This window comes from Anas platyrhynchos, chromosome 5, assembly GCF_047663525.1.
Source record: "Anas platyrhynchos isolate ZD024472 breed Pekin duck chromosome 5, IASCAAS_PekinDuck_T2T, whole genome shotgun sequence".
Taxonomy (NCBI): Eukaryota; Metazoa; Chordata; class Aves; order Anseriformes; family Anatidae; genus Anas; species Anas platyrhynchos.
In genome coordinates, this window is record NC_092591.1 from 20499027 (window position 1) to 20525182 (window position 26156).

At 34.8% G+C, this 26156-nt stretch overlaps 1 long non-coding RNA gene across 1 annotated transcript in view; it reads left to right on the forward strand.

Moving 5' to 3' along the window:
- Nucleotides 1–1036: 1036 nt before the first annotated feature.
- The window catches only part of LOC119717218 (uncharacterized), a 31848-nt gene continuing 6728 nt past the window's right edge, over nt 1037–26156 (forward strand). The window contains exons 1-3 of the long non-coding RNA XR_005266412.2: nt 1037–1074; nt 9693–9794; nt 23404–23494. This is a non-coding gene — a long non-coding RNA (uncharacterized lncRNA). The remainder of the gene's footprint in view (nt 1075–9692; nt 9795–23403; nt 23495–26156) is intronic.

Sequence of the window (26156 nt, forward strand, 5' to 3'; positions counted from 1 at the left end):
TCAATCACCTTAATATTTCCTGTTCTTGAATGAACCCTAAAAAGAGAGATAAAGTATGTTTTTGTTTTCAGAAGGTTCTTTTAAGACCAAACACTATTTTCATACAAAATCAGGAACAAGCTTATGTACTTTTGGAAGTGGCATATTAGATCTTAACCAGATATAATGATTTCAGAGTACCTGAAAAAGTTCAAGGATATGAGCCTCAACACACATCAATCCCAAAGTCAAAGAACATACAAAGTTCCCTGTCTTATTTGGTAAGTAGAAAACAGTAATGTCACCAGATCAAGAGTATTGTTGAGTTAGGCTTTCTGACAGAGCAGGAGTCACAGTTAGGAATAAATAAGTAAATAAATATTTCCATTCCTTTAAAAAACTCCTTTAATAAGAGCTTTGTCTAAACTAGAAGCTCAGTATAGGAATAAGGCCTGGCTTTACATAACTGGCCTGTGTTTGGATGGGGTTGTGTTTGTTTTTGTTTTTGTTTTTGTTTTTTTGTTTTGTTTTGTTTTTATACTTCTTCAATACTCTGTTTGAAGAATATAGAGTAGAATTTCAGGGCCTAAATATGTCTGCTTCTGGCTTTAACTGAACTGGCAAGTTCCTATTGACACTGAATACAGAGATAGTTCAAAATATGTGTTTAGAAAAACAAAAAAATTTCCACTGCATATAAAATTAAGCTGGGAACGAGCAATGCAGTGTAAAAGCAATGGAATTGGTTGTCCTGGTTTCAGTTAGAACAGAATTAATTTTCTTCCTAGTAGCTGGTGGAATGCTGTGTTTTGGCTTAGGATGAGAAGAGTGCTGATAACACCCCGATGCTTTAATTGTTGCAGAGCAGTGCTTATACTAAGCCAAGGACATCTCAGCCTTTTGCTCTGTCCTGCCAACGGGCAGACTGGGGGTGCAGTAAGAGCTGGGAGGGGACAGACCCAGGACAGGTGACCCAAACTAGCCAAAGGGGTATTCCATACCATCTGACGTCATGCTAAACAATATATAGGGGTGGCTAGCCGGGGGGGGGGGGCCGGACTGCTCGGGGTTAGGCTGGGCATCGGTCAGCGGGTGGTGAGCAATTGCATTGTGCATCACTTGTTTGTACATATTATTATTATTTCCCTATTATCACCATTGTATTATTATTATTATTATTGTTATTATTATTTTGTTATTATTATTTTCCTGTCTTATTAAACTATCTTTATCTCAACTCACGGGCTTCACTTTCCATTTCTCTCCCCCGTCCCAGAGAGGGAGGGGGGAGGGTGAGCGAACAGCTGCGTGGTGTTTAACTGCCGGCCGGGTTAAACCACAACATTGGTAGAACAAAAAAGCTGTATAAGACAAAATCAAAAATTATGAAAGTGAGACAAAAAAAAAAAACAAAAACAAAAACAAAACCATAAAATGTTTGGGAGTCAAGAGAGCTTTTAAAAAAATGTTATGTTGTGCTTCAAGCAAGCCAAAATCAGAAAATATTATACCAGAGAAATTATGATTTTTCTGTTTCCTTTAGCTTATGAACAGGCTAGACACAGCTTCTATACTGTCCTAAAGAACCTGAGTAATAGTAGGGATAGCATGAAATCTAAATTAAACATAATGTGTAATTCAGACTTTAGAAGACTGGGCAGCTGTAGTATAAGCCAATAGCACTGGGTACTATTAAGTCAACTTGGCATTTTCCATTACGCAACTTTGAATACTTGCTGATACTGGAAAACAGAGATTAACGCCAGCTAAGACAATATGGAGTTAACTATAGGAAGAGATATTACACAGAGAATTCAAAAATGGGGATAAAGGGGAGAAAGAGAAAAGGCAGCCAAAGAAAGAAAGAGGACAGGCAAGAAGAGAAGAGGAAGTGAAAGAGACGAGAGGAAAGAGACAGGAGGGTAAGAGATCAAGAGTGGTGAGGGAAGGAGCAAAAGAGAGAGAGGGAAAGAGGAATTGAGGGGAGAAAGAGGGCAAGTGGAGAGAACATCAGAGAAGAATGGAGAAAGAAGATGAGAGAAAAGGAGAGAGAAAGAGAAAAGAGAGAAGGGAGAAGGTGGAGAATGAGAGTGAGAGTGAAAGAAAAGAGGGAGATCACAACAGAGAAAGGGGAAGCAAAAAGAGGCAAAGATAGATAAGATGATAAGGAGAGAGAGCATACGAGGACAAGGGGGAGAAAATTGAGAGGAAGAGAGAGAAAGAAACCTAAAAAGAGAGAGTAGGGTGAGAGTAATAGAATCATAGAATGGTTTGGGTTGGAAGGGACCTTAAAGATCATGTCATTGCAACCCTTCTGCCATGGGCAGGGAGGGACATCTCCCACTAGATCAGGTTGCTCAAAGCCCCATCCAACCTGGCTTGACTTTGAGAACTCTAACAATAATAATAGTAATAACAATAATAAAAAAAAATGATCTTTAGACAAAGCAATAGAATAGATAGCTTGGAACTATGTACTGTTCTTTCTGGTATCATTTACATGTGCCATTTAACACCACTGCTGACATGTCAATATTTAGCAGCTTTGATTATAAAAACAATGAGCTCAATTTTTTGCATATATATGTATATATATATATATATATTTTTTTTTTTTTTGGTTGGTTGGTTGTTTTTTTTTTCTTTATTCTTGTTTGTTTTCTTCTGAATTGAGACTGGTGGAAGGTTAGGTTCTTGTATTTGTAACAGTAAGTAAAAGATATAATTGACAGCTATAGATTGCTTTGGAGCTACAACATAAGTGAATCTATGTGACAAAGAACACAATATTTCAGGCAACCCAGAATTAGAAAATTGTAGTAATTAAGATTGATTATTACATCTTATTCTCCTTCCCTTGTGCATACATAGTGCAATACAGTTTCTAATTCACACAGCTGAAATCTGTGCACACTACACACAGATTTTACTTAAAGAAAAGCCTTTTTGATTCAGTTTTATTATCTCTTTTTGGTATAAGGACCTATGTCTCATGTACTGCACACTATCCAGCCCTTCATTCTCTTTATTTCCTTACTAAGTTTTTATGGGGCTATATTTTTATTTTTAGAACCCTATAGTTCCTTATACTTCATATACCTTATATTTTTTATTATTTATGAGGAATAATGTAGCAAAATTTTTTCTTTCTTTTTTTTTTTTTCCTTTTCTGAAAATATAAAAGCATTTGGTGTACAGAGATATTGTAGTCAACAAGTATCTAGATAGTAATGTTTATCTTCTGTACTTAAGAATTTATGGAATACATGTGTGTCAAGGGCACTTTTCTTGTTTTTCATTTGTGGCACCAATAGCTGCCCCTACAGCATATCAGACCTCCAAGTGACTCATGATTAGCTCTTACAATAGGAATCATCATGCTAGCATTTAGGATAGATTCCAGGTTACATATTCTTCAAAACCACCTTCATTAATGGACCTTGTTTTCCCCGTTGATGTCAATTTCTCTATTAATTGCATGAGGTACTGTACAGGTTTGTATCTTAATCTTTTAGTTAGCTCCAAAAATATCATAAACCATAATACATAGACTAATTGGTTTCTTTCATGGAAATTAATGTTTACTTCTGATACGGAAGAATTTTTATTTATCTAGAAAGCTTGTCTTAGGAGCAAACAAACAAACAGTTAATTCATGCAAAGGGATACAGTAGGGACAAAATTCATCTGCAGATATGTGCACTAGCTTTTTTTTTAATATATTTTTAAAAATAATATATATATATTTAGTTTTATAAACTAAAGGTTTTGAGAAAAACCACGTATAGAATTCAACAGAGAAACATAAATGCAAAGAAATTTTATATTCATAAAGGAAATTTAAAATAGTGACACTTCTTCAGTTACTTTATTTTAAAAATCCTCCAAACCTTTGTTTTACCTCAGAAAAGCAGGAGGCCCTAATTAATATTTTCAGATGGCATGGTATATATGAATAATAAATATTTTTTTTCATTCCCTTTATCCTCTTCCCCATCACTGCATGATTTTCTCTCCTTGATAGACAATTTGTATCTTTTCAATGTTTACGAATAGAAATGTCTAAAGCTAGACAACAGATCCCTCTAAAATCTATCATAAGGTGGGAACATTAATGCACAGAACTCAAGTCAGGAACGTCTTTGTTTATGGTATCAGTAAAAGACGGGTTACTCACTCTCTCTTCTCCCACATCTAATTTATAATATACTAGGACTGTATCCATTTCTATTCATTATCTTAAATATCATCTTTAAGTCAGTAGTTTTGGCTTACTTAGATTCCATTTCCCAGTTGAAATGCCACAGACAGCTGTAAGTGCTTCAGGTAATGGTACACTTAACCCAGGTTTACATTGCTGCATGTTTTCTGATTCAAGAGTCTGGCTTGTCAGTCTGCCTGTTTGTGTAAAGAAGCACACTACACTAATGATCATGTTTTACCAATCAGGTGAATAAATAAAGATATTTATCTGTACAAGGATGCTGATCTGGTAGCTTTCACCAGTGGTACAATTAGCCGAGAAAATATGTGTGTGTGTACAACAGAAATATTGAAATTTTCCATGAAGCTTTAACACCTCTTTCAAATACATAGAAGGAAACACTATATTTAGGAGAAACTATTTAAAGATTAGACTGAGGAAAAAAACCTTGCATAGAAAAGACTCCTGAAAATAATTTTCTCTTATACAGAAGAACTGTTCTCATTTTTTTCTTGGGGGAGAGGTAGGAGAGTGGTGGTTGTGGTAGTGTTTGTCCATGATTTTCTTATCAGAAAAGCCTTTTTATAGTATCAAAACTAAACCAGAACCTTTTAATAAGCAAAATCTGTTCAGGTTTGCAATTAAGCTGCTTCTTTAAGAAGGTATGTTATGATTATTTTAAGCCTACATCATTTTATTTTTTCCCCTGTGGGCCTTTGTGTCATTTTTGCGTTATCTTCCTACACCATACCACAATCCCTTCTATTTTAAGTCTGCCCATTGTACTGCAGGCTTTGTCTTGATCATGTTGATAATACTCAAGTTAATTCTGATTCATTCAAGTGATACAGAGGATAATCCAGAGTCCCTGACAAAGGTCTCCTAAGAGAATTTTTTAGCACACAGATTTTATCCCACAAAGGTATTTTATTATTTTTGTAATGGATTCTTCTGGACACAGTTACTTTGCATCTTTGTCTTTTCTGCTCCCCTCCCCACATTTCTAACAATTCAAAAAAAATAAAAAATAAAAAAGATTGGAAATAATACTGTGAGGCTTTCCAAAATCTTGATAAACTTAATTATCTACACTGTTTAGATGAATAAACTGTCACATGGTGAATGTACTAACCCATAAAAATTAAAAGTGAAAACTAAAACACAGTTTTCCAAAACTATCAAATGTAGCTTCTGCTTATGGTCTGTTTTCCCTTTTTGTTATCTAAATTTTCTACATAACTCATGTGCATAACTATAATGTAATGAAAGAAAACATCTACAATTTTTTGAAGGACTTTTCTAAGAACTTCTGGTCTGGTTGGCCTATTAACAATTCACCTGTCATTAAAGAAAATCATGCTAATAATTACATATCTGAGTAAAACTTTTCTTTGTGACTAACAGTGACTTGTATGTACAGTAATTCTGGTACACTGTTCTGCCAGCTCATTACTAAAAGCACATGCACACAAAACTGGACAAGGAGTGATTACTTTTTCTGATTACAGGTAAAAAGATTTTCAGCATGTACCTTGAGACATGTACCTTCTTCTATGTTTTTCTGAAAGTACAATTTAATAAATATTTATTAATATATTTAGTGCTTCCTATGAGAAAGCTAATTGTGGGTAAATAAAATTTTTCTCCCACTGCCTGCTGAAAGTGGAGAAGAAAAAAAAAAAAAAACAGCAAAATGGAATTCTATACTTATTGTTGGATGGTAGATCTTTCACTACAATCAAGAACAGACAGAGGTTTCAAATCACACTTTCTTACAGTGGTTTTGTTTTTACCTCCACACTTTTCTTGTACTCTTTTTACTTACCTCACTTTTATCTAATTTTTTTGAACCATAACTGTATAGATTGATACAACACAGACAGATTACAACAGACTGGTACTATGCCTTCATATTTTAAAATGTATGGTATTAAGAGATGTTTAAATATTTCAATTCTTTGTTTTGTTTTATTATATTATATTAGGGTAGTTTAGTTTAGTTCTTTTCCATGAGAAAAAAAAAACTCACTATTTTTTCTACTCTAGTAACTTTATTACTTAATCAAAAGTTCACATGGCATTCACTTTAGCTGAATGAGACAGATTTGTGCATATATAATTTTTAGTCATAACTGTAAGTTTTAAAATCTGTTGCCTATACTAACTGATAATGGGATTATTTTAAAATAATTTCCTATCAATATATAATATCTTTCTTCCTATTTCTCTTCAGGGTCCTTTCCTTAAATCATTTTAGAACAGATGTCAGGAATTTTCTGGACTTTGAAAATATATGTAAATAAATAAATAAATAAATAAATAAATAAACAAAGCATATATATATATATATGGGGGATTATATCTACTGTCAAGAGAAGCTCTGAACAGGGTGAAGGGAAGAAAGAAATATCAAACTAGGTTACATGGCATTTATACAGACTATGGCATTGCAGTGGATAGATTAAATATGTTCCTATTTCTATTTACATCAAAGACCAAACATTCTTTGCACTGTGATTGTGCAGGATCCAGACAAGAGAAACACAGACAGACAGAGCAGTGATGAACTGTGGAGCCAAATGATAAACTGAGTTACTCCACACTTGTGACCACCTTCCCTGCACTTTCCAACTGATTCATCTCCTTTACAGACCTTTTTGATATTAGAAGCCAAGAGCAACTTCAAATACATTCTAATTTTCTTTTCTAAAGCAACATTCCTTTTCCCACTAGAATTGTCCTAATCCAAAACTTAAGGCAAAAAATTTTGGTCTTTTACAAAACAGGTTTATAGATCAGTATTTTGTTATTGGTTCTGGATAACAGCTTTGGATGAATATATACCAAAATATGCTGTTCTGGAAGTTGAAGAAGAATTAAGGTACAGTAATTACAATTTAAATGTTTAAAGGATTTTAAATATTTATATATATATGTATATAAATTTAGAAATATTATTTAAGATTTAAAAAGCCAATACATGAAATAATGTTTTGATCAAGCAGAATAAATATTCTTTATTAGCTGCTTGTGTGATAAAGCTGAAAATAATACAATGATCAAAACAAAACAAAGCCTAAGACAAGAAACCATCTCACATTACCTTCTGCATTCTCTTATTATTCCTATATGTTCCTCTAAATGCTGCATCCTCTGTGTTTTCTTTTTCTGCATAATATATTTTCTCCAAAGAACAGTCCCTGCTGTTCTGTCAGAGATTGTACAATTAAAGAGTTTAGAGAAAGCAAGCAGGACTTATAAGATACTATCTAATTTATTAATAAATATATGGGATTAAACTTCTCACACACGTTCTACCAATCCCTGTCAGCGCTGCCAGCAATAAATGTGTGAATGACAGACTGCTCTATAAAATCTTGCAAGAAATCTTACAATCTATGGCACCAATCATAAATTCAAAGCGTGAAATGGGTTTATTTAATTCCCAGTGAATTAGTGTCTCTGTTAATAGAGTTCTAAATATATAATCATATGAATGTCAGAAAGAAAAGTCTTAATCAGGCTTTCATTGTGCAGTTATTTCTAACATAGAGCCAGATCCATTAAACTTTGGGAGCAATACTTTGGTTTACTCCATGATTGGACTTGCTATCTGAAATTCCATGCAGAAAAAAAGGCTGGTCATGGATTTTATCAGGCTTTGTTAGATTTCCAAAGCACCATCAGTTCCTCGATCTGTTTTTTAGATTTTTATATACTACAGTCCAGATGACAAACAGAGGGTCTTATGACAAGCAGATGCTTGTCAGATGACAAACAGAGGGTAAATATAGTATTGAACATTAAGTGAGGTAGCTGATTTAACTGTTACAGAACAAATACAACTAGTAGGAGAAAAATAAACTGACATAGACTTCAGAATCAAATCTGGAAGTGGAAAATTTCTAGCTAAATTTGCTCAAACTTTTATGTTCATATGGTTTGGCTCACCTTAATTAACTTAATTGTTATTTGATATGTGAATATTTCAATGTGAATTTATATGTGATGTCATAAAAAGTATCAACTAGAAAAAAATACTACTATGTTTACAATAAATAAATTCTAAATTACTATGTACTTGATTATAAGTATTTGGGGATAAGGGACAAAATTTTAAGGCTTTGCTTCTCCAGAATCATATCACATGCATTTTTACACAATAAAAAGTTATGAACATGCTATCTGGTTGTAGTAAACATTTACACATACTTCTAAATGCTATCTGTTTGAATGGAACTTTGAATGAAACAAAGGAGGGCAACAAAGATGGTGAAGGGTCTAGAGGGGAAGATGTATGAGGAACAGCTGAAGTAACTTGTTTTTTTCAGCCCAGAGAAGAGAAGACTGAAGGGTGGCATCATAGAGGCCTACAGCTTCCTCACAAGGGGAGCAGAGGCCCCTCTGCACTCTGGTGACAGCAACAGGACCCAAGGAATGACATGGAGGTGCAACAGGGAAGGTTCAGGCAGGGTGTTAGGAAAACGTTTTTCACTGAGAGGTTGGGCACTGGAACCGGGAAGAGGGAGGCTGGGAACTGGAACTTCCCCAGGGAAGTGTTCACAGCACTGAGGCTGCTGGAGACAACACTCTCAGACACATGTTCTGGTTTTGGGGTGGTCCTGTGTGGACCCAGGAGTTGGGATTGATGATCCTTATGGGTTCCTTCCAACTCAGGATATTCTAGAACTCAATTTATTCTTAAGTGCATTGCTAAATCAGGTCCATGCTGAACTTTAGAGATTAAACATAAAGAATCATGAGCTCATGAGCAACGTGTATATGAAGATATACATTACTGTCCATGAATACTTTCTGAAGAATGAACAGTCAAAAACTGCTATTTTTTTGATCAGCTAATTTACAGAACATCAGGAAAGATATATATATATATATATATATATATATATATATTTTTTTTTTTTTTTCCCAGTTACTCTTATTTTACAAGTAGAGAAATTCCAAATGCATATGTGCAAATATGTGTATATACTTACAGGTCTGGGTATTCAGATCATCATTACAATCTGTTCCAAAGAGTTTTGTTCAAAACTATCCTGATGCAGCTCTTAAAATTATACTTTGTTTCCATTGTAAAACAGTAATGTGAAATAACACCATTAAAATTACTGTTCTACAGATGGGATCATTATGTTAAAAAGGTTCCCAGAGTCCATTTCGGTTGCTAAGAGGTTGTCACTTTGCCTTTCAGCTTCTTATTCAATGATTCTCCTCAAAATTCTCATCACAATAATTTCATTATAATTCCCCAACTGAAGAAAACGTGTTCAATAGGCATACTGAAAATTTTATTGATAGTCTTGAAGGCCCAGTGTACGGATGGCCAAATCTGCCACATGCCTTGAGTTTCAACACTTGAATCTTTGAATCAATGTATTCTTATTGGATTTCGATCTAGTTCTATGTCAGGGTTTGTGAAAAATGTATTTTTTTCTGCTGATCTGGAACTGCAAATCAAATATTTCTCAACTTTTCTGATCTCTTTCAGGTAATCACAGACAGCTATCCAGCGAAGAATTATTTGAATATGCATAAAACTTTACTTGATTTCAAAATCAAGGGGATTTTTGTCTGATTAAGCATATTTGAGGTAAATTCTTGTTTTATCAATACAGTCTTACAGTGTCTAGATTCCATTTTACATTTTTAAATGTAAGATCTTAAGTACACTACTACCAGTAAAATCAAAATTACTGTTTATTATTATTATTATTATTATTGTTATTGTTATTGTTATTATTATTGTTATTATTTTATTATTTTATTATTTTAAATAAGAAAATATCAAATGCTCTCTATAAAATGATTTTTTTTTCACTTTATAATACTATGACAATATAGGAATCATCTTTACAGGCTTTATATTTCTTATGAATATGAGAGAAAAAAAAAAAATATATATATATATATACAGCTTTACAGCCAATACCTGGTATGCCAGACATACATTAGATATACACAAGAAGACCAGTAGTCTTTACCAGTCATGCTATCAGACAAAACTACATAAAAATTATGAAGCAATCCTGACAAAGTAATTATATTTTTGCAGGTGAAAATTTGTGTCTGAATCTGTCCTAACCAGCTCTTCACTCTAATGAAGACTTAATTTAGAACATATTTCTCAATGAAATAATTTTTAATTATTCTGAATTTTCTTATTAATCAAAATATCCACTGTCAGCCTTTTTCACATATTTTCCTATTCAATCTGCTCCAGCTTTACTTCTGCAAACTCTCTGGATTCCCAGTTTTGCTCTTCCTATTTTATCCTTACAGTCTTGTATTTAATACCCAAATATTTTAGTAAAACACAGCTATTTGGATGACTGAGCTTCATATCCTTTCTAAAAAATTGTGTTAAAAAAGAAAATCAACTTTTGAGAATTAGGTGTTACATTAAATCTAAAAAGTCAAGTAAGTTACATATTTTGAAAAATAAATAACTGAACTATACAGGTAAGCTAATATGCCTTATATTGTCATAGTCTCTATTCATTAGTTTGAGGAACACTACAGAGTTCTGTCAGTTATGTGTCTTTATTTGAGAGATGTAGACATCAGTTAGCCCAATGGGAAAACCATTTCATGTATTTCAAGCCCTCTGGTCTCAAAAGAGATCATATAACTCAAAGAGTCTTATTGCTTAGGTTAAAATCTGCATAACAGACTGAAACTGAGTTCCTTCTTCTTCATAACCTTCCTAAGTCTTCAACAGCATGCTTAAGTTGTACTCTTTTATCACCCTTCATCTTGTCCAAACAATTCAATAATGTTCAGTTGATTAGCTTGTACTTACCCCTTGAATTCAACTAGTGGACACATCTATGGCCTTAATTTCTTCCCTGAAACTTTTTATTTCTCATGACATTAGAAGAGAGAATTGGAGACATGCTGCCTAGAGAAACAAACAAATTTTGTAGGTCAGCGTATGTCTTGATGCTGAACTTCAACCTTCTAATGACTTCAGTGTACAAATTGTTGGTCTTAGTTCATTGCTTTTATTTAAATGCAGTGATCTGGTGTATTTGTTCTCTTATATATTGCAAAGAAAATTATTGGGCATCATACTGAAACACTGTCCTGAAGCAGTCTGTCATGAAATATTCCTGTGGCACGAAACCAGATGCTTCTATAAACAGGTAGAACTATAAAAATCACAGAATCACAGAATCACAGAATTTCTAGGTTGGAAGAGACCTCAAGATCATCGAGTCCAACCTCTAACCTAACACGAACAGTCCCCACTAAACCATATCCCTAAGCTCTACATCTAAACGTCTTTTAAAGACTTCCAGGGATGGTGACTCCACCACCTCCCTGGGCAGCCTGTTCCAGTGCCTAACAACCCTTTCAGTAAAGAAGTTCTTCCTAACATCTAACCTAAAACTCCCCTGGCGCAACTTAAGCCCATTCTCCCTCGTCCTGTCACCAGGCACGTGGGAGAACAGGCCAACCCCCACCTCGCTACAGCCTCCTTTAAGGTATCTGTAAAGAGCAATAAGGTCGCCCCTCAGCCTCCTCTTCTCCAGGCTGAACAAGCCCAGCTCCTTCAGCCGCTCCTCGTAGGACTTGTTCTCCAGGCCCCTCACCAGCTTCGTCGCCCTTCTTTGGACCCGCTCAAGCACCTCGATGTCCTTCTTGTAGCAAGGGGCCCAAACCTGAACACAGTACTCGAGGTGCGGCCTCACCAGAGCCGAGTACAGGGGGACGATCACCTCCCTAGTCCTGCTGGTCACACTGTTTCTGATACAGGCCAGGATGCCATTGGCCTTCTTGGCCACCTGAGCACACTGCTGGCTCATATTCAGCCGACTGTCCACCATCACTCCCAGGTCCTCCTCTGACTGGCAGCTCTCCAACCACTCATCTCCCAGCCTGTAGCTCTGCTTGGGGTTATTGCGCCCCAGGTGCAGGACCCGGCACTTGGCCTTGTTGAACTTCATACAGTTGACCTCAGCCCATTGGTGCAGCCTATCCAGATCCTCCTGCAGAGCCTTCCTACCCTCGAGCAGATCGACACATGCGCATAGCTTGGTGTCATCTGCGAACTTACTGAGGGTGCACTCAATGCCCTCGTCCAGATCATCGATGAAGATATTAAAGAGGACCGGCCCCAGCACCGGGCCCTGGGGGACGCCACTAGTGACTGGCCTCCAACTGGACTTGACTCCATTCACCACGACTCTTTGGGCCTGGCTATCCAGCCAGTTTCCAACCCAATGAAGCGTACGCCAGTCCAAGCCACGAGCAGACAGTTTCTTGAGGAGAATGCTGTGGGAAACGGTGTCAAAAGCCTTGCTGAAGTCAAGGCAGACCACATCCACAGCCTTTCCCTCATCCACCCAGCTCATCACTTTGTCATAGAAGGAGATCAGGTTCATCAAGCAGGACCTGCCTTTCATAAACCCATGCTGACTGGGCCTGATCCCCTGCTTGCCCTGCAAGTGCTGTGTGATGACACTCAAGAGGATCTGCTCCATGAGCTTCCCTGGTACTGAGGTCAAACTGACCGGCCTGTAGTTCCCCAGGTCTGCCCTCCGGCCCTTCTTGTAGATGGGCATCACGTTTGCTAGCCGAAATATATCAAGAAATAATAACATACCACTTAAAATTCAACACATACTAAACCTGTTCTCCTTTCTCAAGTTGACTTGGTTAAGAGTGTTTCTACAGCAGACATAGTACTAGATGATTAATACATCAACCTTGAAGTATGAGAGTTGTTTTAGTTATGAAATATATAAAAATTACACAAATGTTTCTACTTTAACCTCTTCATTTAACATTTCTCCATATGGCAGATGAGCAACAAAATCTGGTGCAAAGATACTGAATTATTGAAATATTTCATTCCAGAAATGGAATTTGTAACAGGTGTGTTTCAAAGTCATGAAAATGTGAGGAAAGCAAGTTAAAACTATACAGTACAGTATCTACAACATAATTCCAGCTTTCAGCACTTATTCTGGAGCAAAGTTAATAAACAGCTAGTTAGTCAGTGATCAGTAAAATATTACAAACAACCTTAAACTAAAGTTTTGTTGCTGTTGTTGTTGTTGCTTTAAATATATATAAAGCTTTTGGTTTTGGACAAAGTCAATTGCAAAGTAGTTAATGCATTCTTTTTAAAGAAATCTAACTGGAGAAAAAAAATATAAATCCAGTGTGGACTAGATTAATACAACTTCTGAATATTTTTAGAAAACACTGGAAGATCACTCTTCTACACTGGAATAATCTTATAAGAACAGACAAGTCCTAGGCTGCCTTCTTTTTTAAAACTATTTTTAAAATGATGTTCATGAAAACTTTACCTTCACAGAATAAAATTTAAATTTTAAAATGTTAAAAAGTCATAGAGTTTATGGAAACTGCTATCATAAGGATAATCTCCAGCTCTTGTTTGTGATAGCACACACCAAAATCAACATTAACAACTTTAAAATGAAGTACTCAAGGTGCCCATATTAGGTTCTTGCTCTAATTCGCCCTCTTGAGCAATCTTTTTTCTGATCATTTATGCAGCCTTCAAAAACTAGCCCAGTCTAGAGCTCCCAGCTGGATATCTTAAGTATTCAGCACTTATCATTGCAGCCCCAAAGGCAGGCTTGAGTCAGAAAGCAAGTCTGCACTTGTAGCTTCATTATCACTCAGAACAGTTTGACATCATCAAATCTAGTTTCACACAAAGAAAAATATTTGTATGTATTCATCTCACATATGAATTATGGTGGCTAATTTGTGTTTTTAAATGAAATGCAAGGTTCAGCACAGGAAGAAGATTCATGTAAAGAAATTCTCTTTTATAAACTGTATTTTTTAAATTTTATAAACACAAAGCCAGCTTTGTGTGAGAAGGCAAGCTTATGTGGCAGCCAGTCCTGAAAAAAAGTAGACAACTCTGCTTGTCAGTCTGCATGAGTCAAAAAGCCATGTGACGTTGTGGAAACAGCAGACCAAGTTGTGAGAAACTTTGTTTTCGGTATGTCCAACCTCCTGCTACCCCCTAGTGTCCTAGATGACCTCTGATAGCTGCACTGCTGTAGCTTTCACAGGCTTCCTCAGGAGTTTAGTCATTTGCCCTGTACAGCTCAAAATCTTTTCTTCATCTAACCTTTGTTAGCCTCAGGTCACCAAACCTTGTCCTATGTCTTCTAAGACTGTGAATAATTCCCCACTTTCAATTTCCATTCCTATCTTAATAGTATGAATCTGAGAAGAAAGAGAAAAGAAAACAAACACGCACGCGCACACACATACACACACACACACAAAAAAAAAAAAAAAAAAAAAAAAGCAAAAAAACTCATTATCTCCCACAGCCTGTGAGCCACAGCAGGATTATCAGGATTTTTAATCTTCCAGTTTGCTTTATGATAAAGTTATAAAGAAGTCAAACCTGTCATATAGTACTATTAAAGCAGCACTACCCTGGATTAAATAAAAATAGTCAATAGACTGGGCCTTTCAAGCACTTAAAAGGAGCCTTTTCCTCTTTCTATTTACTGGAGAGGAGCCAGGCAGCCCAATATACTGTAGGCTAAGAGATTTCTTAATTAAAATATTCTTGCATGTACTCTCAAACACTGCTGTTAACAAGCTAAAGAAATTACAGATTACAAAAAATTACAGATTACAAAAAATTACAGATTACAAAATGTTTTGTTGTGGTGGTAGTTTTTTGTTTGTTTTGTTTTGCTTTGTTTTTCAAAATATAACACAGAAATTGATTGATCTATAGGGTACTTTAAAGAATTATCTTTTTACGTTATGATGCAATGAACTATAGAAATCAGGGTCAGATTGCAAAGATAATGCACATTCTACGTATATTTTATTATTCATAATGCTGGACATACAGCATTGGACAAGTACTGTAAGGCATAGTACCTGACCTATGGCCACAAAATAATTGAGAAAAAAAAAAAAAGTCACATAACAGATTACAGCTAATGAATATTTTTATGTACTCATATTTGGCTTTAAAGTTTCACCTATTATAAAACTCTACCAAGTATTTGAAGTGACAAAGAAGGTAACCATTCCCAAACTGTAAATAAATCCCAAAGCAACTGAGGAACACATGAGAAGAAATTCTCTATGTATTTTAGATAAAACTCCTGATTTATCATGTCTCCTGTATTTCTGGTGTTCATGAGATATTGTCTTAGCCCATCCCATGTAGCACACAGTAGTTAAAAAAAGATATATGATGAGAAATTTTGATTTATTATCTTCAGTGCATTCTGTAATTGTGATACATAATTGTGACACAATACATGTTATTTTGCTGTGGTTCATTATGGTGGGCAGCCAAATACTGAAGGGGGAACAAAACACCACAACTTGAACTTTCATGGGGTGCAAAAACAATTACACTTCATGTCCAAGATTCAAGCTGGAATGACGTATAGAGATAATATTTCTTTTTGAAGGGATGGTTTGAGCTTCAACAGCACTGTTTTAGATCTTATATAAGGTTTCCCATTTCAATATTGTTCCTATCCAACTCCATATATACTATGGACTCCAAAGAGAAATACAACCTCATTTCTTTCTAAGATGTATATTATAAATTATATTATTAATAATATAAAATATTATATATTATTATTGGAGCAAGTTGTTGATGAGTCCTCAATTATGCTATGAGTGGGTTTGATACTGTACTGCACAAGTTAAAACTCTATTTCAGAGACTTAAAAAACAAACAAACAAAACAACGTAAAACTTAAAAAAACTTTTTTTTTTTTTGAGTGTTTAAGTTCCAATTTGGAGATATTGAACATTTTGAAAAAAAAGAGGGAAAAAAAAAAAAAGCACTAATTTTATGGAGCACATGGGAACATATTTTGTGCCCACCTTTCCTCATGTACCTCTACTTCAAACCAATATTTAATAAGTGACGGCAGAATATTGTTCACTGTGTTTTTTTTCCAGTGAGAAAGGATGAAAGTAACATTAACCAAAAATTAACATTTCTCTGATGCCTGAAAAGCAAAGAGGAAACCTTACACTGCCATTCAGTCTAAAAGCTTGATCACAAGTGAAGCGTTCTTAGACATTACTTTCCCCTCCTGTTACACCCAGCCCATAATAGCTGACCCATGACATCATCAGTAGTTGAAACTCATGAAACAGCTAAGACAACATTCCCTAACCCAGTGTAAACATTTATAGATGCTCCAAAGGATGTTTTATATTTGCTAGTCCGAGACCTGTTTTAGTACACTGACAAGAGTGACCTTTAAAATACTGTATCTGCTATTAAAAAAAAAAAAAAAAAAAAAAAAAAAAAAAAAAAAAAAAAGGAAGGAAACTTTATAACCTGAATTTATTGCCTCCAAAATCATTTCCCAGCAAGAAGTCTGATTATAATCAAAATAACCCACCAAAATGAAACAGCTTACCTGTGATCAATTTTTATGTGGTAGTAAAATGCTAATTATGGGCAAAAACACATTCAAGTTTTGTGGTATTGTCTATAAAATCTGCATGGAAACTAAGATTCAGTGATGTGTAGCACATATGGGAAAGCAGATGGCTGAACGATTATTTTTAAAATCAGGACGTTTGCTGACAAAATATAGAATTGGTAGGGTATGATCAGAAAGCTAAGAAGAAGTTATTTATGGGACAGTAAGCACATATGCAGTATTTGAATTCTTACTAAATAGAAGATAAAGCAGACCTTTGTGAATTAAGGTAATAAAGACAGAGTTGATGTTTTTAACAACAACACCTTCCAATATTATGACAAATTCAATCTGGGGAGATTTTTGTGTGTGTGCTGGATGTTTCTTGGCTGATTATTAAAAGTAAAATATTTCTAGATCAGGACACCTAAAAGCTTGAGCTAACATAATTTTTCTCTAGTCTACTAGTCTAGTTAACTTCTAGTCTAAACCAAAAACTAAAAGAAGTACAGAGTCAGGCAACATTTTGAATAAAGTAGGACTTTACGAATAATTTTGAAGAAAATTTCACATTAAATATTATCCTAAATTTAAAGCTTTTTAGGACTTTTTTTCAGCTAGCTTTCCCCGGTGTTCTGCCCTTTCTTTCATATGTCTTTTTTGGAGCACAGTCACAATTTCTGTAAGAAAGTTCCACCTAAGATACAACTACTGAATCTCATGCAAGATATCATGCAAGCAAGTTATATACCCAGATGCTTGTTACAATAGGATATCTTCTAAGTTGCACAATTAAATACTACATTAGAAAGCAGAAAAATTTGCAGTCTCACATTAGAAAGCAGAAATACACAAACTTGCAACTTTAAAGAGAATAAATGTTTGTAAAGGTAAAGGGATTTGTATTTAGGGAAAATATGTAAACGCATATAAAAATAGAAAAAAAAACTGAGCTGGAGGATACCCTGAAACACTGTTTCAGGAGCAGAGTAATAGTTTAAGGAAACTTAGTTTTCTTTCATCTCTTAATCATGAATATTAGCTTTTCCAGTGTTTTCTATACCTTTTCAGCATCCTTCCCAGAAAGAAGGCCCAAGATATTTTCTTTCACGACTCTATTCTTTAACTGCATTTCTGAAATGCTTTTCCTTTTAGGTAATGTGAAATTCTGTTTAAATATTTTTCCCACTGTTTTCTCTCTAGATTTTCAAAACATAGATTAGCTCATTAAAAATTGGGTAAACTTCTTGTAACATTGTTTTCATGACAAAAGAAGATAAAACTGAAACACAGATCCAACAGTGTTGTAAACTAAACTGCATTGTATTACCTATATCAAATTCTACAGGTCTTTCTGTTTTGTGTTTGAGAAACGGTCTCTCAGAATCTACCTGATCATATTGCTGAATGGTGGAAATGTCTGAGTACAACTAGAATTTCTTGCAGTAGTTCCAAGCTTTTTAACCTACATCATATCCCTATCTCTCTATAACACGTCATTTTCTTCTTTATATATTGGTGTCACCTGTTGAAAAGGTAGATGTAATCTACTCTGTACGGACATATAAATTATTTTGACTTACTTGGCTTGTTGAATTTTCTTTCTTTTACCTCTCCATTTTTGTTTAAAGTTTTCTTCAGTACTTATTAGCATATATACATGAGACATGGTCATCCCTATGTACTGAATTATTTTTAAGGGGGCTGAAGGCCCAAATTTAAGATTCTTCCATTCTGCTCATGCAGGAGAGCTAATAGGAACTGAGTTCTAATTTTGGCATCTCCATATGCTTAAAGAAACAAGCACAGAACAACTGTGATACCTTGGACAACACAATCCAGCCTTCACACTCCACACAAGCAGCCTCATCAGAAATGATGCTGTGTCAGAAGAAGGGGAGGATCATAGGGGAAGAAGGATGCTGCTATCAACCCAGACAGCTGGGTGGAGACTGGGATCACAGAATCACAGAATCACAGAATTGAAAGGGTTGGAAGGGACCTCAAAAGAAGGTCCAGTTCCCCTGCCAAAGCAGGTTCCCTAGAGCAGGCTGCCCAGGTAGGCATCCAGACAGGCCTTAAATATCTCCAGAGAAGGAGGCTCCACAACCTCCCATGGCAGCCTGTTCTAGTGCTCTGTCACCCTCACCATGAAGTTCTTTCACGTGGTGGTGTGGAACTTCCTGTGCTCTATCTTGTGACCATTGCTCCTTGTCCTGTCCCCGCAAACCACTGAAAAGAGATTGTCCAAATCCCTCTGTCTCCCACACCTCACATATTTATACACATTGATGAGATCTCCTCTCAGTCTTTTCTCCAGGCTGAACAGACCCAGGTCTCTCAGCCTTTCCTCATAAGGAAGATGCTCCAGGCCCTGTATCATCTTCGTGGCCTTCCGCTGGACTCTTTCCAAGAGATCTCTTTCTTTTTTGTATCGGGGATCCCAGAACTGGACACAGTACTCCAGGTGAGGCCTGACTAGGGCAGAGTAGAGAGGGAGGATCACCTCCCTTGACCTGCTGGCCATCCACACCCTGTTTCTGAGAACGCATTTCTTCCTCTTCTTCCAGACCCTGTAAGGTAATACCAGCTTTTTAGGTCCTCATGCTAGGCTGTGAGCATCTGCAGAAGGAGGCACTCAACCACTTTGATGTTTGCTGCCCAGATATGTGTTTCTGTCCCAGAGGGGAAGCTGAATGGAAGTATCTCATAAAACAGGTCCACAGACCCCATTGGAAGCATGTTTTCCTAAATAGCTGGATATTTGTGATAGGCTATTAAATAACAAAAACAAATCATATCCAAAGCTCATACAAAGGAAGAGAAGTTGCAGATGCAATATGATGTACAGTTGTGGCATGGACTCTTAAAGCACAAAACCCTTATCTCTCCACTGCCCTTTTGAGAATCTTCCTTCCCTTCTAATTCTGTATCATGTAAGCTACAGTGCATAACTGCACTGCTGAAAAAATTTCAGATAAGTAGTGCTTATTCATGGTATGAGCAGAGTAGCAAGTGAATTTTCTAAAGAAAGTGTGTTTGTGGCATGTCTATGTTTGAGTTAAAGAGAAAAAGAGAACTGACTTTGTTTAGTCAGATCAAAATTTTCTTTGCTTTAGCAAACAATATCTTGGCATCAACAAAGAACACTTTTTTTTGTTGTTTTTGTTCAAGGATTACATTCTGACAGATTCCAATATTGTTAATCACCTGGGGATAATGGATAGATTTTACCACAACGTTTAAATTTCAGTGAGGACTCTTCTGTTTTATGAAGGCTGTGAATGAAATGAATCGTATTTGTACAGGAGATTCCAGCTGCATTATTAAGTTAATAATTGTTACTAAGTAAGGTTAAGCACTTTTACTTTTTTTTTGTTGTTGTTGTTACTGGTGGTGTTTTTTTGTTTGTTTGTTTGTTTTGTTTGTTTGTTTGTTTTTCTTTCTTTCTTTCTTTTTTTATTTTTTTAAGTAACCTCGAACAACCAAGTAAATGAAAAAAATCTTTACTAAGCTATTGAGTTCTGGCAAAAATTTAGTGACAGAGACTTATCTTTAGTGTACATTTCAAACATTTTGTTTTCATTCTTCATGTTGCTTCCACTTGCCAACCACAGTTGCTAAATGTTTTGATAATTAATAAGTCCCAAAGGTGAGTAATTTGTCCTCAAATCTGATATAATGTTAAACTCTTGGGTTTTGTCTTTTTCATAGTACAAGCATAACTCTGTGAGAGACAATCAGTTCTCTCAGTGCCCATGCTCACACAAGAGAGACCTGGAGAGATGTCAGTCACTTAAGATCATTCAGATCAGCTTAGTTTCTTTTAAAATGCAACATGTATTTGCACCCAACGTTGTATGTTGTACAGTGCACTTGTACACACCACAAACATGTAAACATGTAGCTATTGATGGAAGAAGTAGTTTGAAAAAAAAAAAGAGAAGAGAAGAGAAGAGAAGAGAAGAGAAGAGAAGAGAAGAGAAGAGAAGAGAAGAGAAGAGAAGAGAAGAGAAGAGAAGAGAAGAGAAGAGAAGAGAAGAGAAAAGAAAAGAAAAGAAAAGAAAAGAAAAGAAAAGAAAAGAAAAGAAAAGAAAAGAAAAGAAAAGAAAAGAAAAGAAAAGAAAAGAAAAGAAAAGAAAAGAAAAGAAAAGAAAGAAAAGAAGATGGAAAAGAAACCAAGCTATAGTTGGACATCAGTGAACCATGGCCCATCTTGGATATTTGCAGTGAAATAAACATTGTTCATAATCTACTGTGACGCCATGTGTATCTCTACAGTGTTTGTATGTCATTAGCTAACATTCTGAATTTGTGTGTGATATAGTAACATTATGCTAGATACCTGATGTTTCCCAGATTGCCCAATACATAATCTGTTTATTTTCACACATACCATAGAAGTGAAAAGTTTGTCATTTTCCTTGTTTAGTTCCCAAGTTTCCTGGTCTCTGTCACCTTCTGCTTACTAAATGTAAGCTAAGCTCTTACCTCATCTCCTAGAACTGTTGATTGATGTCATGGAGTGGTATAGGGAAGACATATAGTCTATCAAATAGAGAAGTAAGAAAGAACTTCAGGCTGGCCTCGGCTATGAAAGGAGACAAAGAGAAAAATATTTTGAATTCCAAAGCATTTATATCTATCATTCCTGGGGCCAGGTTTGCAAAGAACAAGGAAGTCAATACATTGCAAACCTATGCCTACCAATGTGACTTTCCAGCGTGCTTACTATTCCCCCACACATTTCAAACGTACTGATCTTTATTTATTTTTATATTGTTCATCTAAAATATTTTCCTTTTGAATTACAGTAATGTATAGCAGCTCAGAGCAAAATCCTGGATTAGCACTTTTTAAAGAAAATTTAATTATGAGTAATAATAGTAGAGAGAAAACAAGTGAAATAGTAAAGTGTACCTAAGGGAAGTAGCTTGGCTTTGTTTTGATTCCACAGTTGGAATTTAAGAAGTGAATGGGTATCATTTTATGAATTCAGCTAAAAAGCAGTTAATTTCACTTTGAAGGTGCATGTAAGAAAAAAAAAAAAAAAAAAAAAAGAAAGTTCTTACTTGAAGGAAACTCCCCTGCGCTTGAGATTCAGGAGGAGAAAAGAGCTTATTCACCAAGAAAGTATGGCATTAAAGAATTCACTTATGTATGCTTTATCCTCAGGAACATAGTCAGTGATTTCATAAGGAACCAGACAATTAAGGGAATTCAACAAAAACTCAACAGGGGCCTTTTGCAGAGGCAAAGATTGAATTTCTAAAAAGGACTGAGTCACAATTCCCTCAGCTGTTTTCTTCATGGAAGAGAACAAGATGAGACGGAGGAGAGAGAGAGGAGAGGAGAGGAGAGGAGAGGAGAGGAGAGGAGAGGAGAGGAGAGGAGAGGAGAGGAGAGGAGAGGAGAGGAGAGGAGAGGAGAGGAGAGGAGAGGAGAGGAGAGGAGAGGAGAGGAGAGGAGAGGAGAGGAGAGGAGAACTTAAGACACAGATGACAAGGAAAAATGTATGACAGAGGACAGCTCTTAAATTACCTGTTTTACTTGTTTGTTTGTTTGTTTGTTTTATATCATTTCTACCACTGAGACAATACAGAGAGATAAGAGAAAGGTATTCTCAGTGAGCATAAACTTCACTTTCTGTGCTGTAACATGAAGGTTTTCTGGGACCTGATTTTTTGTTTTTGTTCAATAACTAAGAACAGATAAGTGGGCCAACATATTCCTGTCACCATTCCCCTCAACACTTAAATACAGACTATTCCATTTTTTATGAATGATTACACTTTTAAAAAGTCCCTTAGATTTGATAAGCCTCAAATTTAAACTGAGTTAAATATAGTAAGTTTTAAAATATGCCTAATGATTTCAACCAAAAAATATTATTCCTCTGTTTCTGTACTTTGCATTTGAAAATAATTGCATGTCTTAAATATATAAGAATTTTATAGTTGTAATTATTTTATGAGTGATAAAATCTACATTTAAAGACACTGTTTCAGCAAATAACTTCCTTTTACTACTAATTTTAAACACGGGAGAAGCCTTGTGACATTAACTTTTTAGGAAATACTTAAGATATCTCTCACTTAAAACATCAGCTAGGTATAGGATAATCAAGTTATCAGCTTTGCAAATACAAGTTTTCACCACAATTTCTAAACAAGAAAAAGCAAAAGCAAATATATTCTTCTGGGTACTAACAGTTTGTCAGAGTTTGGAGAAATCATTTCTTCATCCCTCACATTTGGAAAACACCACAAAATAAGCCAGAAATAATTTTTTTAAATAGCATTGTTCAGTTAATTTTTTTCTGAAAACTGGGGAGGAGGAGGTGTAAAAAAGTGTAAGTTCTGATATTTACACGCGTTAAGTATTTCAGTATCAAGCTTTGCAATGTCAAGCTTTTCATTATATCATTAATAAAACAACATTTATTACAATAGTTTTAAAACTGCTATAGAGTAAGGTGAATATGAACAATCATATAGGTGCAGTTGTCACAGAAAAAAAAATCTTACTAAAAAAATGATTTCATGTAAAATTTGTTTAACATTTCTAACGGCGGTATCACAGGTACTTTTGACTGAGGTACAGGCCAAGATGTTGAATTGTAATAAAATAATATTTGAGTATTTTAAGTCCCACATAGCATTAGTGTCTGGAAGGGAATTTGGAAAACGATGGAAAGTAGGATTGGATAGATTCAACTAATCATTATTATTATTGTTGTTGTTTTTGTCGTTGTTGTTGTCATTGTTGTTGTTATTACAGTCCTCCCATAATTATAGCTGGCCTTTGAGTGGCAGTAAGTTTTTCAAGAATATCTGCATCTCCGTTGACGTTCCCCAGTGAGTTTACTAAAGTAAGTAAATCTAAAAAATGTAAAAGGCCAAGTTCAATAGCTTTGATATACTACACAAAGAGAGCAGAAGTTCTTAAGGCCACCCTCATTACATATCCAATAGTAGTATAGAGTTTTTTAAACAAGAACTAAAAAGTCATCTCCGAATGAGATTAATACAAGATAGTTATCCAATCTTCTTTTTTATCTTTAACGTGAACCTCCACAACAGTGGCTGTTTTGAAACAGCCTTGAATCTTAAAACGCTTTCCTTGTTTTTAAGTTTGAAAGGCAGTTTGTCACTGCCAGCTGGTTATAGATCTTCTAAATTCCATTTCTAGGCTTATTTATGTTATATATTTTTATTTGATCAGTTATCAATACCATCTTTTAGGTTTACTAGCTCTTTTCCTTCCTTCATATCTACCCTGGATGCATACAATTCGTTTTTCAAATTTTGGTAGGTTAGATTGAATTAGTTCCAAATCTCTCATCCTAATAGAAATATTGCATTTACCTAATCATCATAATAGCTATTTTCTACAACTGCTCCTTTACTATGTTCATATTGCTGGAAAATAGTTCACCAGAACTGTATGCAGTATTCTGAATCAGGCCATCATCAAAACATTATAAAAAGAAATTAGTATTAATTTATGGCTGTTTAAATAAATAAATAAAATTGCTTGCTATTTTCCAGAACTTCACAGACCCTTTTTAGTGCTTAAGCACATGGCCATTCAGTCACCTGGCAGGTCCCCAGTTTAAAAAGAGTTATTTTTTTTTATCCTTAAATTTATGTTGTATGTTATCTCACTGAATTTCCTTTTCTTCTGTTAACAGAAGAAAATTCAGCCTTTCTTCATATCGATAATATATTGCTTTGTTGTCATCTGCAAATTCCATGAATGTACACCTACTCCTTTTCTGTGCTGTGCTGTACTGAATCTCAAAACAGATTCAAATATTTTTGAAGGATTTGTCTCCATGTTGCTTCAATATGACTTCCATATTACGGTTCATTGTCTTCCTATAGGCAGGCTCTTATTCAATTTGTATTTTTTTAATAATATCTTAATATAATTAATATCTTCTTAATTAATATAATTAATATCTTCTTTACTTCCACATCAATAGTAATCTTGATAAGACAATGTCCACAACTTTTCTTAAATCTAAGTAGATGAGGCCTGTGGCATTGTCATTTTAGAAATAAAAATAATATATGTATATATATATTCCAATGTTCTTCACTAAAACCAGAGAAATAAGTCATTTTCCATAGCTTCTTAACTATTATTTCTGCAAAATTTTGTTTCAAAATTTTTCATATTATTGAAACTGACAATGATACAGATTAAGCTGAGTTTGGTTACCTTAACGAGCAGAAATACTGAATTAGCTATTTGCCCAATCAAAAGGTAATATTGTGTATGTAGGCATTTTTCACTACTTTTGCTAGTTATTCCACTGATGTAAAATTTTGTTGTGCATTGCAGTCTGTAAACAATGTGAAGATGCTAATATGAAGTGACTGCTGATATAGCCTACTACATGAATAGCTATGATTTTTATTTTTATATATATATTTTTTTTTATTGAGTGGTTACAGAGCTGTTGTTCTTAACTCCAGATTTGGCTTCATTCCTCTGATGAGAAATCCTTCTATGTAGAAAGTTTGGTGTCACTCTTAAAGCCAACCTGAAATATTATATTAACACGGCAAAATGACTAAGATTAACACAGATTTTCTCAGAATACAAATTCCAGCTCTAACTACATTACAACTTTATTAATTTCACAATCCTTCCAGAATAGCTTTACTAGCATACTTTTGCAAGTCATTAATTGTGCATTCTGCCACTCTAGCTTTAATGACATTGTAATTTATTCCCAAACTGCTAGAGAAATGAACTGTAAAGTACAGTTTTCATTAAGTGGTCTGAAAAAAGAAGTTATATACAGACAAACTAATAAATGGATTATTCACAATCATTTCAAAACACTGAATATATCTCTTAAGACACACAGAAAATAAAATGCTACAATGCCACTGGAAATGTGAAGTCCAAAATGACATCAAGAACAAAATAAACCTTCTTGTATCTTACTACGGATTTCCATCAAGTTATTTTTATCTTAATTTAGAAGAAGTATGACACTGGAAAACTATATTTGTATTTATTATGAATTATTTCTTCATAGTATTTCTTGGGCGTATAGTTGCCCCAAAACTCTTGAATATTCTCTTATGGATGCTTCCAAATTTTTCCTTTCTTTTAATAGCAATATTAAAAGTTCACAGACATCTTTTAACAGATTTTTTTTTTTTTTTTTAATGGGTCATGGAATAACACAAGTAAACCTATTAAGGTACATAGAAAGACCTAATAAGAATGAAAAAAATAAATAAATCAAAACCAGTACAAACCTTTCTGGCTACAATGGAGGGAAAATGAAGAACTGAACTAGGAGAAACAAATTTACCTTTATCTGAATGAAGAAATACAGTTAAGCATCTGCATAACATTTAACAGAATAATGGTATTAGAAAAAAAAAAAATAATCAAAGAACTTAAAAAAATAATATTGGAATTCCATCTGGAATAGTATTTTATTAAATACATTTATTTATTTATATTTCCTTCCTTCCTTGCTTGCTTCCTTCCTTCCTTCCTTCCTT